At 40.1% G+C, this 22,500-nt stretch overlaps 2 protein-coding genes and 1 non-coding gene across 8 annotated transcripts in view; all 3 read left to right on the top strand.

Annotated features, from left to right (window-relative positions):
• Positions 1-4,072, top strand: part of LOC137298481 (uncharacterized) — a 60,108-nt gene extending 56,036 nt beyond the window's left edge. For all 6 annotated transcript variants that reach the window (XM_067830764.1, XM_067830768.1, XM_067830765.1 and 3 more), the window contains exon 11: positions 2,457-4,072. The gene's annotated coding sequence lies outside the window, so the exon portion shown is untranslated. The remainder of the gene's footprint in view (positions 1-2,456) is intronic.
• Positions 1-22,500, top strand: part of LOC137299020 (frizzled-2-like) — a 440,584-nt gene that overhangs the window by 300,156 nt on the left and 117,928 nt on the right. The gene's annotated exons all lie outside the window — the stretch shown is intronic.
• On the top strand, positions 8,557-8,638 carry Trnal-aag (transfer RNA leucine (anticodon AAG)). The gene has a single exon. It is a non-coding gene; the product is annotated as a tRNA-Leu (tRNA).

Below are 22,500 nucleotides of genomic sequence, written 5' to 3'. Positions count from 1 at the left end.
AGTGCAGATAAAAATATAACCCGTAATTCCCATGATAACGCTTTTAAGAAGTAATATTCTTATTGTCAATATGAAACTCGTCTCTGACAGAGCACGATCTATGCTGACACTTTAGTGGATCCCGAGACGTGGGAACGAGTCAGTGTCATATCTCAAACCAACCCAACAGCATGCTTTATGAGAGCACTAACGTTTTCACGAAGACCCCCATCAAAAGGCTGAACTGGGCGTTGCCTCATGACGTTGTAGGCATGTCTCTTTCCTATTGATACCCTTGTTGCAGCGGAGAAACATACTATTCAGACAAATTGACCCCGATGAGTCTGTTTGTGCTAGTGGCATACAAAGAGTGTCTCTTTTCAAGGATAACATTGAAACTAGCCTTTTTTATTGGGTGTATATGATGACGTTTAAGGGATTATATGTATGTACTGCCTCTATGGGAACGTATATAATTTCTGTTTCACTTATTGCAAGTATTATAATAGATTGGGGTATTATCTTACCCTGGTAAGCAGTTTAAAGTGACAGCTTCGCATGCTGTGTTATCTTTATTGGAAACTCAAACACAAAAGAGTTTCATACTCATATGTGGCTGGTAGTCTTTCGGGTGTTTTATTTTTGTTTCGCAGGGAAAAGTGAGTGAGTTTAGTTTTACGCCGTTCCTAGCAATATTTCAGCAATATCACTGCGGGTGACACCAGCAATGAGTTTCACACATTGTACCTATGCAGGGCATCGAACCCAGGTCTTCGACATGACGAGCGAACGCTTTAACCTGTAACCTCTCCCACCGACTCCCTTAAGGGTGTAAGTGTTTGGAATCCTCGCTAGAAAATTGATTGTGCAGGTTGGGCTTTAGACTAAGTTTAATGAACGGTCTAATCGGTACTGCAGTGTTCTAAATGGCAACAGCCCCGAATTGCTGCAATGTTTGCTGGTGCGGCTTAAATCAACATTTGTTCTCTAGCTGGATTGTCTGGCCCAGATACGATATTGCTAAACAACCAACCAGCCAACCAACCAACCAACCAACCAACCAGCCAACCATGCTTTGTCGTTTCTTATTAAATCGTAATTCTTTCGATCGCCGGCATCCTTTAAGTCACACTAAAAACAACTCCATGGGAACTGATGTTGATATATTTTCATCGTGGCGTGCTAATGTGTTCTGTTACAATTCACTGTTAGACGAAGCGAGACAGCTGCTCAGACAGTGAGCAGCCATGTGTACATTAAATGTATGATCCTATAGCTGACTTCAACCCACTGATGTCAGCCTATATATCATACACAGCGCATTCAGACCCGCATGTTATGTGTCTAGGGTAGCATGTGTTGGGGTGAGGGTCGCGTGCATGTGGTAACCTTATTGTAAGAAATAGTTTAAACATCAAAGACGATAGGGCAGGGAGCTGCTCGGATCGACAGCGTATTTCTGTGAATCCGTTAACACATCTACTGAACACCAAAAGAAAAGCAACTCTCTTTTTGTCAAGTTTTTAGGTAGGCGAAATAAACATGAACACTTACTTTTATGAGATTTAAGTTTTGTTTCGAAACTTGCGTTACTTTTGCTGTTCAGTATATATTGTGAGGACTGTGTATCAACCGGGTTATGCCAGGGTGCTATTTAAATGTAAGAGCGTTTATTTCGAAAACAGCTTAGTTATCGTGAGATTGTTATGGATCAAAGTACTGACACTGTTACTGGAACAACCTTCATTGACAACAGACGCAACCGATACCGCTGTCAGTGCAGATACGGGGCGACGAGGTAGCATAGTGGTTAAAGCATTCGCTCGCCGCCCCGAAAACCCGGGTTCGATTCCCCACATGAGCACAATTTGAGAAGACCATTCCTGATGTCCCCCGCTCTGTCCCCGGTACAGTTCACTACGTTTGTAATGAAAGCGCTTATGGCGAACTGACGGGTATAACGAACTACATTTGTCCCAGAAACTTTCAGTCGAAATATATACGTACTATAGTTATTACGAGTTAAATTAATAATGCCTTTGAATTGAATTTGAATGCCATAGCCGTAGCTTCCTGTTTATACCTTTTCATGCATGTAACACATGTTATAGTTGGGATTTCACATTCTTAAAAAAGTACAGATTTTAGTACATTTGTTGGCTTGAGTCCCATTCGGGACCGCGGTGGTTGAGCGGGTTAGGCGGTTTAGGCGGCTGACTTTGTGTGCTGGTGATTTTTTTTTGCCAGATTTTGAGTTTTTAGGTTCCAGACTTTTAGAAGCCAATGGGAAACCTTTATTCACAGAGCATGTTCGAAATGCGAATGGGACTCAACCCATCAAAAGTATCAGAATCTGTACATTGTTAAGCAAGCGTAATCCCAAATATAACATGTTACATCTGACCACTTTCTAAGTGGCGTTGTGCATTCATAGATTTTCATCCAGTGCTGAATACATTCTGTTCCATCTATTTCAGTTCCCACGCAGACTTTACAGACTTGTCCATGACAACACACCACTAGCTACGACGTCACCAGCCAAACAACGTTGTTGCAAGAAAAGAAATAAAATTTCTATCTGTAATCTTAACGATTGAAAAGTATGCGTGCTTTGTGACGGAAATTGAAATATAATTTCAGTTACATCTGGATGTAAAGCAATGTAATATTCTTTTACTTTCAATATACAAATCTTTATATTAAACATGAAAAAATACAATATATAGACGTTTAATTCTACTGTAATCAGAGAAAAGTATAGCTAACTCTCATACGTACAATATGACAAGCTAACAGGCAATGAACTAACCAAATCAAAATGTTATTCCATCTGACGATATCCAGTTCAAGTTTTTTGTGGAAACTCGTTCCACAGTATGTGTCTTAACTGTAAACCTTAATATACGCTAACGATAAGATCTTTTTCGAAGCTTACATCTAGATTGCAATTACAGTCATCCCAACAGCGCAGTTCTCATTTGGCCATCGTCAAATACAGTGAAACACTGTTGTATTGAAATTGAAGGCACCAACGTAAATGCTAAGAAACAACTTGACAAAACTGAAAAATGATAGCTAAATTGATAATAGTTTGGGACCAAACTATTAATTCGAGGTAACCGGAAGTGTTCGACACTTGGTTTCTACTGGCACAGTATTGACACACTCAACGTACACGTACATCTAGCCTACTCAAATTTAGAGATTTATAATCTATTTAAGAGAAAATGTGTTTTGAACTATATTTCGATGATTTTAAAAAAATAAATTTCAAAGCTACGGTTCAAGAGAAAAGATTATTTCAAGGACAAAAATAACACGTTTTGTTTCACCGGATGTGTCTTAGGTTTGACAGGAGACTTAGGATACTAAGATTTGATGGTCACTGCATGTGTCGATATCATAGATGCTATTTCTATCAAAACGTGTACATGGCGTGTAATATTGTATATACTATATATACATGTATATTTAGTGTGAATGTTTGGGTGTGTACATTCTCAATCCGCGATTTGTGCGACTTGATTTAACTTATTGTTGTCATGAAATCGTGCTTTTTTGTTATTGTTGCGCAAAACTTCCATAAATGCTCAACACTTAAACACGGACTTGCCCACAAACTTTATTAAAACACAACTCGTGTGAAAATATTGCTCCCGTAAACTTAAGGTTCAAAGGTAAATACGATACCTATATCACATACATCGCCATTGAAATAGATAATTTTCTTGTTAATTTTTAGCCACCTTTAAATATGAGAGTCTATTTTCCCTTTACAGCTGTTTAGAAATATTACAGATTCAACAGAAGTATTTTTAGATGTTTTACCTGAATGTGTCATCATTTCTGTGTGTATATTTCGTATGCCAATCATATACAGGCAGATATTGTTACCGCTGGAGTTAAATGCATTACTAAACCATGTAAGATTTTACTTTTGTCGTATTTCTATCACACATATAGGTTATTATTTTATGTTGATTATAGCAACTATGGAACACATAGCTGTTTTATACCAATATATGTATATATTTTTTGTAAATACGTTGTTGATTTGTACTTGAATATAAAAAGAAATAAAATGTGTACCGTTTGATGTTTTCTGGTTACTGTGCAATGAATTTGTTACAATGTTCTTGAGCTGCAACAGAGTTCCTTCTGTTAATGTTATATGTTAGAATTAATCTTAGATGGATGCTCATTCTGTTGATCACTGGATTGTCTGGTTACTCACTGCCGCCATATAGCTGGGATATAGCTGAGTGCGGCGTACAACTGAACTCACTCACTCACTCTCACTCTCTGCAGGGGTTAAACATGTGATGCAGAATTCTGACGTCCCCGTTGTACATGTTTGGAAAAGTGACGAAAGTGGTGTAAAAGTACATTCAGTCAAGCGACAGAGTACACCACGGCCGGGGACTGGGCAACACACGATGTGATGCTAGTCCCAGTCGTTTACCATTACGGTAAAAACCCACGAACCTTGCAACAAAGCAGACAACTGTGGAACCGGATCCGAAACCACCTCGCTGAATCCTGCACAGCAAAGGGAAACTCTGCAAAGCGAATGATCAAAGAACCCCTGTTGAATAAAGAAGGCATATATCTGTTTAGTTATACGATATGAGTTGTCCATCTCGACCAACTCTGTGATAAGAGAAATACTATGAGAATACTGTGAAATATAGTCATAAATATTCATGGTCGGAGATAAAGAGAAGCATATCATCATCTGTGGGAGAGACTTAATCCATATTTGAATTGTCACGGAACAGGCTACCCACTGTCTCTATGGCAAGGCAGCAGACAATGAGGGTAACTTCGGATACTCTGGATCGGGGGAATTCAATATAAGCACTGTCTTGCGTGTGGTCGATTTTCACGAGACTGTGCACGGATATATTGACGTGTTAGGAGACTTAAATTGTTCATGATGAAATGAAATAGCCATGTAATGACACAATGGAACATTTAGTGCGCAAATATAGGTATTATAAGAAATAACACAGTCACTGGCATTTAAAGAAGATCATCAAAGAATATGGATACGTTTCTTTTCAAGAAGGGCCATCGCTTTCTCGCCTTAAGGTACGTCCGCGAGAAAGCGAAAAGTTCTCGGCTACCAAATATATATGTTTGTGCACATTCAGTGAGTGAGTGAGTGAGTGAGTGAGTGAGTGAGTGAGTGAGTGAGAAACGTTTTACGAGGCTTTTAACAATATCACAAATGGTGACAGAAGTAACATGGCTTGTGCCCATGTGGGGATCGAACCGAGGTCTCAAACGTGACGAGCGAACGACTCAGTCAGTGGAGTACATACCGACCGTCAAACAAACATGTCAGGACATTTTAAAAAAACTTATGTTCATTTTAGTATTTTTCAAAATGAATTCGTATTAATTCAATTGCACTTGTTCACCGATGCTGCTATTTCACGGGTATTCAAATATGTATTACAACCCTTCATACCAGAAATACAAGCACGAAGCAACTGAAAAGAAACCATTGTACGTGAACTTAAACATCTTCGATAAAACATGATTTCATATGGTTGAGTCCAGAAAGGCTTTCTTTAAAAACTAACCCTAAACTAATACCAGTCTATATGAAGCGCAAACAAAAATGTCTCCATTGACAAACACGGCAGGAGTCAAGGGGCGTCAGCTCACGTAAACCACACCCGGAGAGAGATGGGGGTGTTGAGGACAACTGCTGGACTAACAAAGACAGCTAGAAGTCACGGCGACCGTCCCTCCCCCAAATTTACTTTGATGTACGACAGAGGACAAAGATAAGGCATCAATGGACAAGTCAGTGACTAAATATTGACACACGTTCTGCTGTTGTACATGTCCAAATTACGGCTGTATTGCATTCCCTCTTTGATGGTCATCGTCCTTGACAACACCTGTCCAGTTATGGACAACAGGGTGCTACTGTGTGATTTGGTAATTTTGAAATAAAGTCTTTTTCTGGTGGATTTTGCTGTCTTTGAAGTTTGCCACTTCGAATCCTGTTCTCACACACGAATGATGAATTCATCTCACGAATGGAAAATTGATTTTAGACGAGGCCACCCACATCCTGTACCTGGCTAGTTATATGTGGCTTTTTCAGTTTATCTAGGTATATCCCATAGGTATTCAATGAATGTCTCGGTAAGAATCTACCTTCAGCAACCCTTGTTTGTCTCTGCTGTTAAGGGACGTTGGTGTATCCTGGTGGTTAAAGCGTTTGCTCGTCACACCGAAGACACGGGTTCGATTCCCCACATGGGTACAATGTGTGAGGCCCATTTTCTGGTGTCCCCCGCCGTGATATCGCTGGAATATTGCTAAAAGCGGCGTAAAACCAAATTCACTCACTCACTCCGCAGTTAAGTGAATGAGTTTTACACCGCTTTTAGTAATATTTAGTATTATATCACAGCGGGCGACGCATTACATTATGCTCATCTGGGACATCGAACCAGCGTGTTCATCTCACATTTTATGTTTCCAAATGGCAGATGTTGTCCTTATCCACGGCCTCTCTAATCTCTACTGCCACAGTCATGCATTTGTCGCGGTGTGTAGTGATTTGAACACTCCGTAATTCATGCGATTTTATGCTATTTGGGGCGGTGAGGTGGCCTAGTGGTTAAAGCGTTCGCTCGTCACGCCGAAGGCCCGAGTTCGATTCCCCACACATGAGTACATTGTGTGAAGCCCATATCTAGTGTTCTCCGACGTGACACTGCTGAAATATTGCTAAATATTGCTGAACCCAACTCACTCACTCACTACTATATTTACCGACAAATATCCTGGTACCTACCTACACATTCCTATGTGCTTACCAGTACCCACTCCCTTCCTCTTCACTCTCTCCCATACGTCCAGGTACCTTCGTACCTTCCAACCCTTTAACCGTACCGCCCGTCTGCCGTACTGACACCACTGAAACAAGCAGAATGTAGCGAGACAAACTACAACCGTTTATGAGCCCAAGCTCTACTGTTGATGCACGTATACAGCAATCCTATGCCAAGGTGATTACACCTTTACCTGCGACGGGGACACCGCCCAGAGTTCAACTTACATGCACACGTTTCATGACGTCTATTAAAATGTTTTCTATAGGTTCAATTTCAATGTTAAACAAAAACTATTTTGAACTTTCAATGTAAAGGTATCCCTCCCTTAAGCCCCCCGTTAAGTCCTTGGACACACAGACAGACATGTCTTGATATCGTTCGTGATCTATCTTCCGGATGGTTGGGTAGCATAGTGGGTAAGGCGTTCGCCCCGAACCCCGTGTTCGATTCCCCCTTGGATGCAATATGAGAAGCCCATTTTCGGTGATATTGCTGGAATATTGATAAAAGCGGCGTAAAACTAAACTCACTCACTTCTTGTGAATGTGCGATAAAATACACGTTAGATGTAGATTGCATTTATTGCGTAGGGGTCTGATTTTACCGGAATAAAAAGGTGATTTACTCATAGTTGGTAGTCATGTGATTTAATTATTCGTTAGTAATGGCTTACCTGTATTCTGGAGGTGGGTATTTCAGGCCATCCTTAAGCAATGATCTAGTTTACAAGCTGTGTGTCGAAACGTGAGGGAATATCAAATAGTGAGCAACTTCGTCGACCACATGACATCATGTTTGTTCAAAATCTTTTCAAGTGCACTTTCAACATCTAGATGTTAAAATCAAGACGACTTGATTATACGATGGACTTAGCTTAGGGCGTGTGGTTTTGAAAACCGCTCGTCACGTGTTTAAATTGATATAAGCGATTATGACCTGTACGTCTTTATCAAAATCTGAGTTCTACATGCAAGCACGATTTCTTTGTAATTTCAATATGTTTTGACAGCCATGCAATCATAAAATCAAATATTAGACCGGTCTTTCGAGAGTGAATAAAAGACGTGCCTAGATACTCAGTGCAGAATAGAGTTTATTAACTAGGTCTAAAAAGTTTCTATTTGCGCATAACCAACTATTAGCTTATTTCTTTTTTTATAAAATAAATTTCTAAAGTATCACGCAGCTGTCACGTACATGCACAATTTTAAGTACACGTAGACTCGTAGAGGCGTGACGCAATCAACCGTCCGCTGTTGAACATGGAACTACTTTAAAATACTGACTTTTGGAGTGAGTAAAGTTTTACGCCACTTTTACCAATATTCCGACAGTAACACCACGGAAGACACCACGAATGGGCTTCACACATTGTAGACATTTTGGGGAATCGAACCCGGCTCTTGTGTGTGACGAGAGAACGCCTTAACCACTAGGCTCCTTCACAGTCTCTCGTACATCACGGTGATGTGAGAGAAGCAATGTGTTTAAGCCATGTTTTTGGTTCCGTGAGAGATGGCGTAAAATCATCTTCACTCATCATCATCATGCGTTGGTAAGCTGGAATCAATACCGAAGACAGGCAGCAACAGGTATGCACACTGTTGGTGCTGCCTGGTGCTAAAGTAAATCTATTTTTACCTCTCTCAGATAACATACTGGGCTTATCTTTTCTTACATTGGTGCTCTTACGTTTTTTTTCCAGTAGAAACACATCGGTAGCGTGGCCGAGCGGTCTAAGGCGCTGGTTTAAGGCACCAGTCTCTTCGGGGGCGTGGGTTCGAATCCCACCGCTGCCATATACATTTTATGTCAAGAATATTTTAGCAATGAAAACTAATGGAACCAAAACCCAATATTTCAGGTAATTGCACGACGTTCTTTTCGTTGGATCATTAGGTTTGAACCATTTAGGTAGAACCACACTGACACTGTTTAGTGACCATGTTGTTGATCACTGGATTGTCTGGTCCAGACTCGATTATTTGCAGACCGCCGCCATGTAGCTGGAATATTGCTGAGTGCGGTGTAAAACTAAAATCACTCACTCATCATACGACGTATCTATGCGTATTATACCCACACCTTTGTCAACACTTTTCTACGTCTAACAACCGTTATGAATCGGAAATCTTTTCACTATATGCACATACATGCAATACGATTCAAGTACATTAGTTACAGGTGGTCCATACACGACAAAGATCTGTTGAAACCCTACGTTTAATGCAGGAAGAAATATTCAAACGCTTTTCTGAAAGCAATTTGAATCTCTCCATTTGTTATCAAAGCAAACGGAATTGAAACATGCCAATTTCACTTGAGACGCATGTAAGTACGACCATCTACTTGACCGAACTTCAGTCGTTTCTTAGCATGCGTCACTAACAGACTAGACCTTGTATGCCCAGTGAACGATATATTCAACAAGCGACGTGTATTATATAAGCAAACTCCTGAATAGATATCTGTATATTCGCAGTATAATATTTGGTAATGGCATTAAGATTTTGGGGTGAGGTCAGGTTCTGTCCGTCAGCATTAACACAAGCAAATCAAATTTATCTGGATCCCTGCCTTAACAGCTGCGATTCAAATTATCAAAAAAATACATTTGTTAAGTTCAAGTTCAAGTTCAAGTTTAGTCGAACGCAGGTGCATAATAGGTATGAGATCCTTTGTGAGTGAGCTGGCAACCAGACAGGGTACCAAGTCCAGTGACGTAAGTGAACATGCACTGAATGACTATGCAATGCCTGCAAAGCAGTACAACACAGTGGAACTGTGCAGGCGGGCAACGGAGGTCAGAGTACTTTTAGAGGCAAGACGATCGTACAGGCATACATTAATGCAGACGTGCGAAGATATACCGACTTTCAAAAGTTTGATCTCAACAATGTAGATATAGCCACTAGCAACTGTTACACATGGTACTGTTTACACATGAACTGGTGCATAGTAACAAAGTCGTACGGTCGAAAGGATTTTTGTCATAAATGAAAAAAAAATCAGAGAAAATTAAATTTGAACAAATCTTAACATCAAAACAAACACAGCTGTGCACATGTACGATATTTGTGCATTTTTTCAGCATTTTGATGCATGATCCTCATGCAGTGCATAAAGATTGCAGCTGTTTCCCCTAAGGGGAGAAATCAACCTTCAACGAAACCATGAAGTTTAAAAGGAACTATATTGGCTTTAAGGAGGATCATCCTGGTCATTACAAGTTGTATGTGGATTTTTTTCGTCGTTGACCATGTCTCGTCGTCTTGAGAATTAAGGCCATGCTCGGACATCTAGCTGGAAAAATAAAACTGACCATTGCATGATAGTTCCAAGGTGCGCACGGTCTGAAAAGGCTCAGAATCCATTGAACTCAGACAAAGTTGTTGTCAGGTGTATAGATATATTGAGTTTTTAAATTGATTATGTTTCTAAACTCGATAACATTTTGTTCTAGATATTTGCTTTTTGCTATATCGACATACGAGCTAACAAGTGTGTGATAATGAGATAGGCGTTGTATATGAGTGATGTGTTCTGCTGTTATCGATATTAAATGAGCAAAGTGTTTTGGTGCTATCGATGTTATAAGAGTGAAGCATTTTTCTCTTATCGATGTTATACGAGTAAAATATAATTCTGTTATCAATGTTACAGTGTTTTGATGTTAATAATGTACAAATGTAATAGAGTAAAATAATTTCATTAATGTTACCGATGCTCTATGAGTAAAGTGTTTTTATGTGACCTATGTTATCTTAGTAGCTTTTTTTAGTTCCTGCTGCTGCATTAGTAGAGTGTTTTTGTGTTACGTATGCTATATTAGTAAAGTGTTTTTGTCTTTCCGATGCTCTATGTGTAAAGAATTTTTGTGTTACCTATACTATGTCAGAAGATTGTTTTTGAGTTACCGATGCTATATGAGTAGAGTGTTTTTGTGTTCCTATGCTATATGAGTAGAGTGTTTTTGTGTTGCCGATTCTCTATGAGTAGAGTGTACACGTGTTAACGATGCTATATGAGTAGAGTGTTTTTGTGTTGCTTATGCCATACAAATAAAATGTTTTTGAGTTACCTATACAATATGAGTAGAGTGTTTTTGTGTTACCGATTCTCTATGAGTAGAGTGTTCATGTGTTACCGATGCTATATGAGTAGAGTGTTTTTGTGTTACCGATGCTACATGAGTAATGTGCTTTGGTGTTACTGATGCCCTCAGAGCAACGTATGTGGTGGTACCTATAGTGCATGTGTAATGTGTCTTGGAGAGACGGATGGTACGTTAAAAATCTAGCTTTCCAAATTAAGTGAAATAAATGAAACAATTGTATTCTCACGCACGTGTACAAACGCTTTAATAGTTTTTGAAAATATTTTAGAAACTTAAAAGTGCTTATAATGTGTTTACAGTAGGGATCAAACTGAACAGTCATGTGAATTTGTAGATATTGGACTTATTGTTACAAAATTATGCATAAGACATTTTAGGGCTATACGGTTCAAACACTGCCGACTAAAGATCCAAAACAAAACTGTGGTCTCCAAGTATTAATTTCATTTCCACGCAATGGTTTACATTTGCTTAGGCACTGTATATAAACTACCGGACAAAAGAAAGTTATCTTTCACTTGACCAAAAAATAGAACTGTAGACGGATGTGAGAATTATGATAATTAATTCATAGAAAGAAATCAGTTTCCGATTATTTGAATGAAAATTTATTCAGCGCTGGACTTGCATTTGACAAATGTCACCGAGAAAATGCCAAAGGGTCAAAATGAAACAGTTCATTCACAAAGAGTCACATAGTGAGACAGGAGTTAGGGTTTCACATCACCAGCGAGTGTAACCACCCCTTTCGTTCATACACGCCAACACACATGTGCTCATTGACGTCGTCAGTCGGTGGATATTGGAGCTGGAATCCCGTTCCTTAAGCCCAAGGGAGCCCATTCAACTTCCTGTCGGTTCTCTGGAGGTGGTGCCCACTGCCTAAGATGACGATCAAGATGAACCCGGAGATGCTCAGTAGGCTTCATGTCTGGAGTACGCGTTGGCAAAGGCAATACGTTGACGTTAACGCTGTACGGGTATTTTCGAACAATTCTGTCGGTGTGGGGCAAATGACTCCTTTGGGCAGTGCAAAGGTATCAACACTTGATCTCGGTATCGCTGGGCATTCAGATTGTCACGGACGATGACATGTCTTGTTCTCTGGCCACAAACGCCACCCCATATCATGACACTTCCTTCATCAAAACGGATGAACACAGTTTGCGCCAGTCGCTTTCCTCTACGAAGCAAAACTAGAACTCTGCCATCTTGTCTGGACAGACACAGACTATTTGATGCCGGTTCTAGTCCTGTCTCGAACGAACACATTTAGCGGACTTCGGCCAGGGTCAGGCCTGCAGCTGATTAGTGTCAGTGGGTTGGGAATTTGCTGATGGTGGGCTGGCTGCAGCTGCAGCTTCCTGTCAACTGGCATTGTGAAGTCATATCGGTCATAACGACCGCTTACTGAATGTATGTTCTGTCCAAATGTGGTGTCTATGCCACAATCATGCACTTGCATTTTGGTCATTGTCGCTAAATTACGTTTTTATTCACGTTTTTTAAAGATACAGAGCTGGTCTGTCATCGGGACCATGTACTAGCAGTTTGCTTGTTATTCAATTACTTAGAAAGTGATAGCTTTCTTTTGGCTGTGTATGTGTTTTACTCCATGACACTGCCATACGGCCATGAACATATGAAAAATCATCGCATGAAACAGTCATAATGTCCACATGACACTTGCATGTTTGTTGGGACCTATACAACCAATCATCTGTGTCAGCCCAATGTACTTTATTAACTGATATTCACTTTGATGTTGGTATAACGTGTGTACCTTTGCATTGAAACTCTGTCACTGTTCAATGAACGCCATTAATTGATTCTTTGCCCACATAAGCACGTTGCTGCGGGTTCCATTTCACACGATTAATACCTGTGTACGGGCACAACATTATAATTCTTAGTCAGTTTACAATCGCTGTACAGTTGGCAAAGGTTCAATGGAACAAAGGCGGAAAATCGAATGATCATTTCAGCGCCGCCTAGTGACATACTGCGTCTAAACTCACCCGCCACTATCGTCGCGTGGAGAACTGGGTCAAAGGAATACCCATTCATGGTTTTGAGGATCATGGAACAGATGAATATATTATCATAAGACATGCATAACAACTGGAATTCCCATGTCGGTGATTGCTGCACTAACATATCCACTACACAGCAGTAAATATACGTGGAATACCCAGTAAAGGTTGACCTTGCTACTACTCTTTCCGTGCCTTTGCGTGTGTTTGGAGCATGTTGGTAGTTGGATACGCTCACCTTATCGAAACTAATCCTGGTTTAGTCACTAACTGATAGCGATTTATCCGCACACAATCACGATAAAGTGGACAATGGACTGTGGGCTTTTTAATAATTAAGAAAATGCTTTTATTGCTTTTGTTCTACTTGAATGGATAACTATGTGCAAAATTCAAAAGTCACGTTAAATGATGTCATTGCAATTTTTGAAGTGACATAATTGAATTTATTTGTCTCACTGTCTCTCTTGGTATCGTGAACGCCCTTTTCATTCACGGACCATAACTAACGATTCATACGTATTCCCAACACAAATACTGGCACTTCAAGGAAAACCCTAACGAAACCCAAGTCCTATCATGCAGAGAGGACATGAAGAAATTAGAGCTTTAGCATTGCAGGGAGGGCTAGGAAGAATTGACAATTATGTAGTTCGTGGACTGTGACACAGACTAACAGTACATCTGACATATACAGATAAGTTACATATCTAAGCGGAAGAATTGCCCAGAGAAAAGACCCGATAACGGCATAAAAAGACAGAGCTAACAACCTCCAAGTGTGAGTGTCTGGCGTCGCCTTTGTAGAGATCCACAAATCAGATGGTCGTTATAGGTAAGCCTCTTTGCTATTAGTCCCGGGGGCTGGGTCTAAATATAGGCGGTATATAAGCTGCCTAACCCTCATGTGGAGGAGTCAGTTTATCACGTGGTTCCAGAGTGGCACACTTCAAGGTGCCGTCTACTTACATATAGTTTTTTGAAATTTTTGATATAACTACTTCTGAAATTCGTTTTGCCTGTGGCCAGCTTAGTGTACCAATTCTGGAAGTACAATAGTAAATGCTTGTTGATATAAACACATGCAGAACAGAGATACACGAGGGGCAGGGGAGATTTGGAGGGGACCGGGAACGGAGCTAACAAAAGCATTTATCATCAATTAATGTGGATCTCAAAAATTGCTAATAGTTGGTCTTTTTCGTTTGGGCTGCTTTGGGAGTTGGGGTTGGGGGTTGGTGGTTGGGGGTTGGGGGTTGGGGGTTTGAGCTGTTTTGTGAGTTGGGGTGTTCGGGGGTTGAGCTGTGTATCTATCATCAGTAAACATGGCTAAAAATACACACACACGTGCGCGCACGCACGCACGCTTTTGTTGTATAATACATATTTATTTGACATTAAAATTCACACATTCCCATGTTTTATACGCCCATACACTGATACATCTAAAATCTCATGCAGCATGTCTCCTCGCAAAAATCATCCACTGAAGGTTGACTTATGATACAGGATCTGATGTAATTGCCAGACGAGATGAACAGATACAAGTTTGTAAGGCACACTGTTATCTGCCATCTCTACCCCAACATTTTCATGACATTCTTGTACACAGATTGAATAATAAGGCACGGACCACAAAACTGTGGCAAAAATTCTAACAATGATAACTGGAAATTTAAATATTATCTTTGCCACATGTCAATTTCGGCAATCTTGATACTATTCAAGGGTCCACCGACATACGTTCCATTGAAGAAATTTTAATTTTTTGGTCATGGTGAATTTGTATGGCATAACCTAGTCGATACATTTTATACTGGTTGTAAATTGAAAGGATTATCGTGCAACCCTTCTGTGCAAATGTCCTTTTGGTCTCAAAAGAGTGAGCGTGTTGGGTTTGAGGCCGAGTTTATTAATATTCCAGCAATATCATTGGACACCAAAAAAACGGGCTTCACACATTGTACCCATGTGAGGAATCGAACCCGGATCTTTGACTTGCTATGTTGTCTTGATAATGAAAATTATATGTATTCACCTTATACGTATTTTACCTTTACCATTTAAACTCTGAACTCGATGTACTCGACAAATACATGGAAACTGTTTCTGATTCTCAAGAATCACAGGAAACCAAAACTGTTTCCTACTTTCCGGAGTCAGTAGTTTACAGGCAGTCATCATGTCACGTAGCCCTGACATTGGGGCGTTAAACAACAGACCAACATACATGGGCGTATACAACCCAAGCAGCCAAACAAGGTGTTTACATCCACCCACCTGTAACATGTCAATTTAACCTTTTCCCAGAAGATGACTCGTTCATTTAACACGATGGCATCCCGAATTACCTTTAATCAGAAATCGGATGTGAAACATGTCGCCAAGAATCATTGATGGCGACATGTACCACAAACCTGCCTGTATTTGACATATGCTTTGATTATCACTGAAGCGTCAAGCAAACCGAACTACCTATCTAATAACACATAATATACCTGCCCTCCCTGTCTAATGTGCTTACCATGAAGACACACTGGATGCTGAACCTATTGCCCAGATCACTTTTGACATTAACAAACATTCTATTCACACGGCAGTCAGACTTTTCAGCAACAATGCCTATCAGAGAACGTTGACCGGACATTACCCTGTTGTACAGTAAGTGTATACTGACCAACATAAATAAGGGAACTACCCGATGATCCATTGAAGGCAGAAAGTAGATATATATTAATAGTCTATGCCATAATGGGAGGCCAATACTAATGTCTTCTCCCTGCTTACAACGTGGTAGTAAAAGACGATTTTGTTAGTGAGTTTAGATGTATCAATGGTTTCTTGAGACGATGGACATTACAGGTTGAACGGCACAGCACACCCTGTTTACGAACACCCAGTGCCTTCATTTTATGCTATACATTTGTATGTAAATTACAAAGTTATCAACAGAACACCAGTCTCTTAGACAGTGGAAACTAATGTCCAAAACAAAACCCGTTCCAAAACATCACCATTAAAGAAACTGTTAAGCGAACCAACATTTCACTTATCAAACACCATCAAACATACTTTTAGAAATTTTATGCACATACCAATTTCCCAAGCATGCAAAAATGCAAAACGTAATTCATGAAATACCCGGTACTAAAAACTAGGTATTCAATAAGTTCTTTTATGAAAAATTTCATACCATTCAAACATAACGAACATAAAATCAGCAGCTCCCACTCAAAGCATGAACCGACCAATTGAGCACTTAATCTCAGTTTTCGAGGCAAAGAAATTATTCTCTGCATTAAAAATTATATGTATAGACATGAACATGCAATTTCATGTCTCCATTTGAGATGAAATGAAAACAGTTTCATATTTCTTAATTTTACATTACTTTTTTTGGTTTCTTTCCAGTGACTGTTTATTTCTACTTCCCTCCTTTTGATTAGTCGGGCGAATCATGAGAATCCTTTCTGCATAAAAAGCCTCTTTCTTGTCTACCGCTATACACCCTTAACAAAGAACTGCACTGCATACGTTGAACGTAAAATATCTTTGAACTCGCACTCCTAAAGAAATTATCATACCTGCTATTCACACGACTGTCAATACAATGAATGCAAAACAACGACAACCACACTTTTCAGGTGACAATCTATGCCAGTTGCCACGCCAAATATATTCAGTATTTAATATTTTAAACACAAGGAATAGGCGCAAACAGATCTTACTCACAATGAGTCGATTTTAGGAAAAGCATATTGAGTGTGAAAGCTCGCTAATTTGTCACTTGTACGACTGCAGATATTCATCACTATATTCTGTCGTTACCTAAACGGAACGAGTGGTCAGGATCTTTGACTTGGTTGATAGTATGTCATCACATTTCATTTACGATGCTCGGTGCACATAAGGAGCGATAGGGTAGCCAAGTGGTTAAAGCTTCACCCGAAGATCTGGGTTCGATTCCCACACGGACACGATATGTGACGCTCATTTCTTGATATTCCTGGATATTACTAACCTCGGCGTAAAAACAAACTCACTCACCCGATGCTTACAATGTCAACCCCAAGATTTCAGATCCAGACTTAATTTGAATGCACACGAATACAACGGTCTCAACTGAACAAACAAATATATTATCTTATAACTGTATAATCAGTCACCCCACATTTCAAATCACACCACACCCATATCATAACATTGAAAAGCCGATACTGACTATAGTATTTGAAGCTACTTAACAGTTTAATATGCACCGGAACAGCAGTGCCAAGTCCCGATGACAGAAACACCACTTTGAGGTATAGCATTACACATTCATCTACACCATTATACCCTAATTTTCACAAATATGTCCGGCTTACTGACAAAAACGAGCGCCATGAAAGGCTCGGTGACAAGAGATTGTATTATCGTGGTATGATCGCGTATTGTGCGGGTATAAAGCGGGGATTGCCAGAGAAGGTTAGACTATGTAGCCTCCTATTGTCTGTCAACACCACACAAACACGCTATACACAAGATGGATATAATAAAGAGCCTTCTAATAGCGGTTGAGTTGAAGGAGGAATGTGAAACGTGTGTACAAACCACTTTAGCGATGAGTTAATGAATTCCCAACTCAAATAACTTGTGTCCGCAGACAATGTGTTTTGAAAAAAAAATGAGTTGTTCGGTAAAGAACTAATTGACGTCCTCGAGGATTGTTTCATGTCTGTCGACATAGCCGGGATTCGATACAAGCGTTGTGGCGATAACAGGCCGCCACTTAAGGGGTCAGTTGAAACAAGAATCCTGAAACGACCTAATTGCTAGGGCTTAGATTTCTCGAAGTCTCTCAGCGCCAAGAGAGCTTCGAAACATCTAGACCCAGGTCAAGATGGTGGACTTCCTTTTAACGTATGCATGGTTTGAGTGCGGGACTGCCAGTTTACACATAAAGATTCTTCATCAGCAGGTCTTTAAACAGTAAACATTATGATTTAGAGGGGTATAAATGTTCTGAAACATGATTTTGTACGTTACTCTTCCCGTCACGTCTGCACGAATATAGTATTTCACATTGATCCCTTAAGTGTGCTACTAAGTTGAAACATGAATTCTAGTACAGCCATTAACATTGCGTGCAGTGTTTTCGAACCCCAGATTCATAAGAAAACGTTTTGAAACCATCCCGAGACGTTGAGTTTTGTAACAATTAAACGGCTTTTACGCATAACTTGTGTGCCACACTTTGTAAAAGAGCACACTCGATTTGTTGCTCAAAGGGTTAAAGTGACTGTTGAAAGCTGAAGTCATCTCATTTGTTGTAAATTTAAACAAACGTATAATTTTATGAAATTGAAAAACGACATCAGAGAGGAGGCAATGGTCACTTTGTGGCGATACTTGTGGCATACGCCCTTCAAGACTAATTAGTCAAGTAATTTAAAAAAATCAAATTGCAAATTTCCTAAACCACGGCTACCTTTATAACATCCTAAGCAATAGTTAATAACGACAATTGTGTGTAGGTGTGTGACTGTGGGTGGTCATGGTCTTTCAGTGGTGACGAAAGGGAAGTGCCCTGTAGTGGAATTTCATGGGTTGTATCCGATATTGAAATGCTATAATGATGAAATCAGCTTTAGTGAAGAACAGAAACAATACACAAATTTGAATATTTTGATGTTGTTCGATGAGGAGGAGGAAAAGAAAACTTTGCCTTTTTCCTATGTCAAATTTACTACTATACTGTTTAAATAATTCTAGATCTGTTTCTTTGATTGTGACCAAATTGTCAAACAAATACATGGATGATGTTACTTTACTATATGTAAGTCTTACGTCGGAATAAAAGGTTGAATTAAACATGTAAATAGGTAAAATGCAATATACATGTCTCCTTGAGTGATTCATCGGTTGAACACGCGCGCGTCTGTTTGTGTGTATGTTTTGTGTGTGTGTGAGATATATAGATATATAGATATATATAATGTGTGCATGCATATCCTTGGTTTGTCGAACAGATCCACTTAATAATGAAGAATATTTAATTTCAAAAAGTACACTTCAATCACCAGAAATATAGTTACACTATACTATATATCTTCTCATCTTCACCGTCTCCATCTAATTTTTCTACAAGTGGATCAGCCCTGTTACCTCGTTCAGACACCTTTCGTATATACCAATGACACACATTTGTATTGTAGGTTTAAACTCAGAACAGTTCACTTTCCAAAGTGCGTCTCTGGGCGTGTATACACTTTGCGTATTCAAGAAAAAATAACCCTCGATTCACACACAAAGAAGTTTGATATGACAACGATGTATAATTAGCAAATATTAGTCTGGAGTCTAAATGAGCAAACAGACACTCCTTCATATATCGAAAGTCGTGTCGTTGTACAATACACATTGACAAAAAGTGTGCCAACGTTGTTGAAATGTCCAATGTTAACAATCGAAATGCTGAAACGAGTAAACAGACCCACTTCATGGGATTGCACATTTTGTGAAATCATTTCCAGAATCAAAGCAGATCTGTAGTAAAAGCAGAAACTTATGTTAATATACAGTGTTTCCCGATTCTTACAAATTCGGCTATATCGAAGTTTCAAATCTCGCAAAGACTCCACTGCCAGAGTAATGAAAGCCGATTATAATTTGAGGATCACACAAGAACTTAATCAAGGTTTCGAATCTCTGAAATCTTATCTCCCACATTTACGTTTGGATTATATAGCTCGGTTTCTATCTGTATTGTTTGCTAAGTATGTGGTAACTATGACGTTCCCATAAAACTTGAAGCACTTCATCGAGATTCGATATAAGGCATACACAGACATCACACAACAAATATTCAAACATTTTCCAATAAAAAAGAGAACATTTATTCGAGGTACTTGGGATAAGAGTGTGCACTGTGACAAGATTATAGTGACAAAGCAATAATGTTAAGTAGTACGTTCATGATGTTGAATTTTACAAAAACTGAGAGAAGCTGTAATAAGCAAAGATAGCATACAACAAGCAAATCAGCCAGTCTGACCACCCGACTGCCGTTCTTGTATGAAAATGATGAAAATGTGGAATGCACTCGGGTAATGGCATAGCCCTGTGGTTAAAGATGCGATCGCTACGCTTAAGACCTGGTTTCGATTCTCCACGTGGGCACCCGTCGTGATATTGCTGGAGTATATATCTACAAACGGCGTAAAACCACAAACACTCAGTCACTCAAACTTACTAATATTTACTTGAGCACACTTTTGAATCACATTCATATTAAGTAATATGAACACACGTCAAACTAACATTCAGAATATCTTATGTCCACCTTCACTCACCCTCAAATTTACATTCAACCACTTTCACGGTCTGTCACTCTCAGACTCACGTTCATTTGAATTATCATTATAATTCAGTCGCACCTAAACTTACTTCCAGAAACACATATAGTCACATTCATACCAATGTTGAGTTGAAATGAAGTCATATTCACATTCAGTCCAGTTATCATGCACATGAGGTCATTTTCACGTTAAGCCACGCTCACACTCACATGAAGTTGTTTGCTCCTCCAGTCACTCAAAAAATCATGCAGTCATGTTCGCGTTCAGTCACACTCACATAAAGTCATTTGCACCTCCAGTCACTCACAACCTGATGCAGTCATGCTCACGTTCAGTCACACTCACATGAAGTCATTTGCACCTCCCTTTACTCACAACCTGATGCAGTCATGTTCGCGTTCAGTCACACTCACATGAAGTTATTTGCACCTCAAGTTACAACCTGATGCAGTCATGTTCGCGTTCGGTCACGCTCACATTTTCACATTCAGTCCAGTTCTCATTCACATGAAGTCATTTTCGCGTCCAGCCACGCTCACACTCACATGAAGTCATTTGCACCTCCCCTTACTCACAACTTCATGCAGTCATGTTCACGTTCAGTCACACTCACATAAAGTCATTTGCACCTCCCCTTACTCACAACCTCATGCAGTCATGCTCACGTTCAGTCACACTCACATGAAGTCATTTGCACCACCAGTCACTCACAACCTCATGCAGTCATGTTCCCGTTCAGTCACACTCACATTTTTACATTCAGTCCAGTTCTCATTCACATGCAGTCATTTGCACCTCCAGTCACTCACAACCTGATGCAGTCATGCTCACGTTCAGTCACACTCACATGAAGTCATTTGCACTTCCCTTTACTCACAACCTGATGCAGTCATGTTCGCGTTCAGTCACACTCACATGAAGTTATTTGCACCTCAAGTTACAACCTGATGCAGTCATGTTCGCGTTCGGTCACACTCACATTTTCACATTCAGTCCAGTTCTCATTCACATGAAGTCATTTTCGCGTCCAGCCACGCTCACACTCACATGAAGTCATTTGCACCTCCCCTTACTCACAACTTCATGCAGTCATGTTCACGTTCAGTCACACATGAAGTCATTTGCACCTCCCTTTACTCACAAACTCATGCAGTCATGTCCACGTTCAGTCACACTCACATGAAGTCATTTGCACCTCCCGTTACTCACAACCTTACACTGTCATGTTGCGGTTCAGTCACACTCACATGAAGTCATTTGCACCTCCCCTTACTCACAACCTCATGCAGTCATGTCCACGTTCAGTCACACTCACATGAAGTCATTTGCACCTCCCTTTACTCACAAACTCATGCAGTCATGTCCACGTTCAGTCACACTCACATGAAGTCATTTGCACCTCCCGTTACTCACAACCTCACACTGTCATGTTGCGGTTCAGTCACACTCACATGAAGTCATTTGCACCTCCCCTTACTCACAACCTCATGCAGTCATGTCCACGTTCAGTCACACTCACATGAAGTCATTTGCACCTCCCGTTACTCACAACCTCACACTGTCATGTTGCGGTTCAGTCACACTCACATGAAGTCATTTGCACCTCCCCTTACTCACAACCTCATGCAGTCATGTCCACGTTCAGTCACACTCACATGAAGTCATTTGCACCTCCCTTTTACTCACAAACTCATGCAGTCATGTCCACGTTCAGTCACACTCACATGAAGTCATTTGCACCTCCCCTTACTCACAACCTCATGCAGTCATGTCCACGTTCAGTCACACTCACATGAAGTCATTTGCACCTCCCCTTACTCACAACCTCACACTGTCATGTTCCCGTTCAGTCACACGCGCATGAAATCATTTGCACCTCCCCTTACTCACAACCTGTCATGTTCACGTGCAATCACACTCGCTCTCACCTGCAGCGAGTTTCTCAGTCACGCTCACATGCACACGAAGTGTCAGATTTTACATTCTGCCACGCTCACAATCAGTCATTATCACACTTCCACTTACAGGTCGATTAATATGAAGACTAACACGCACAGGAAAGTTTTGTAAGCATTTCAGAACACAAGCATGTCCTTCTAAAGCAGAAATGTTTAAATCAGCAGCTGCAGAGGTTGATTAAAATACTCCGTAATCTTACCATAGCTCTGTTG

Source organism: Haliotis asinina, chromosome 10 (assembly GCF_037392515.1).
Source record: "Haliotis asinina isolate JCU_RB_2024 chromosome 10, JCU_Hal_asi_v2, whole genome shotgun sequence".
Classification (NCBI taxonomy): domain Eukaryota; kingdom Metazoa; phylum Mollusca; class Gastropoda; order Lepetellida; family Haliotidae; genus Haliotis; species Haliotis asinina.
Note: the sequence above shows the minus strand (reverse complement) of the source record. Positions and strands in the feature narration are given on the sequence as shown.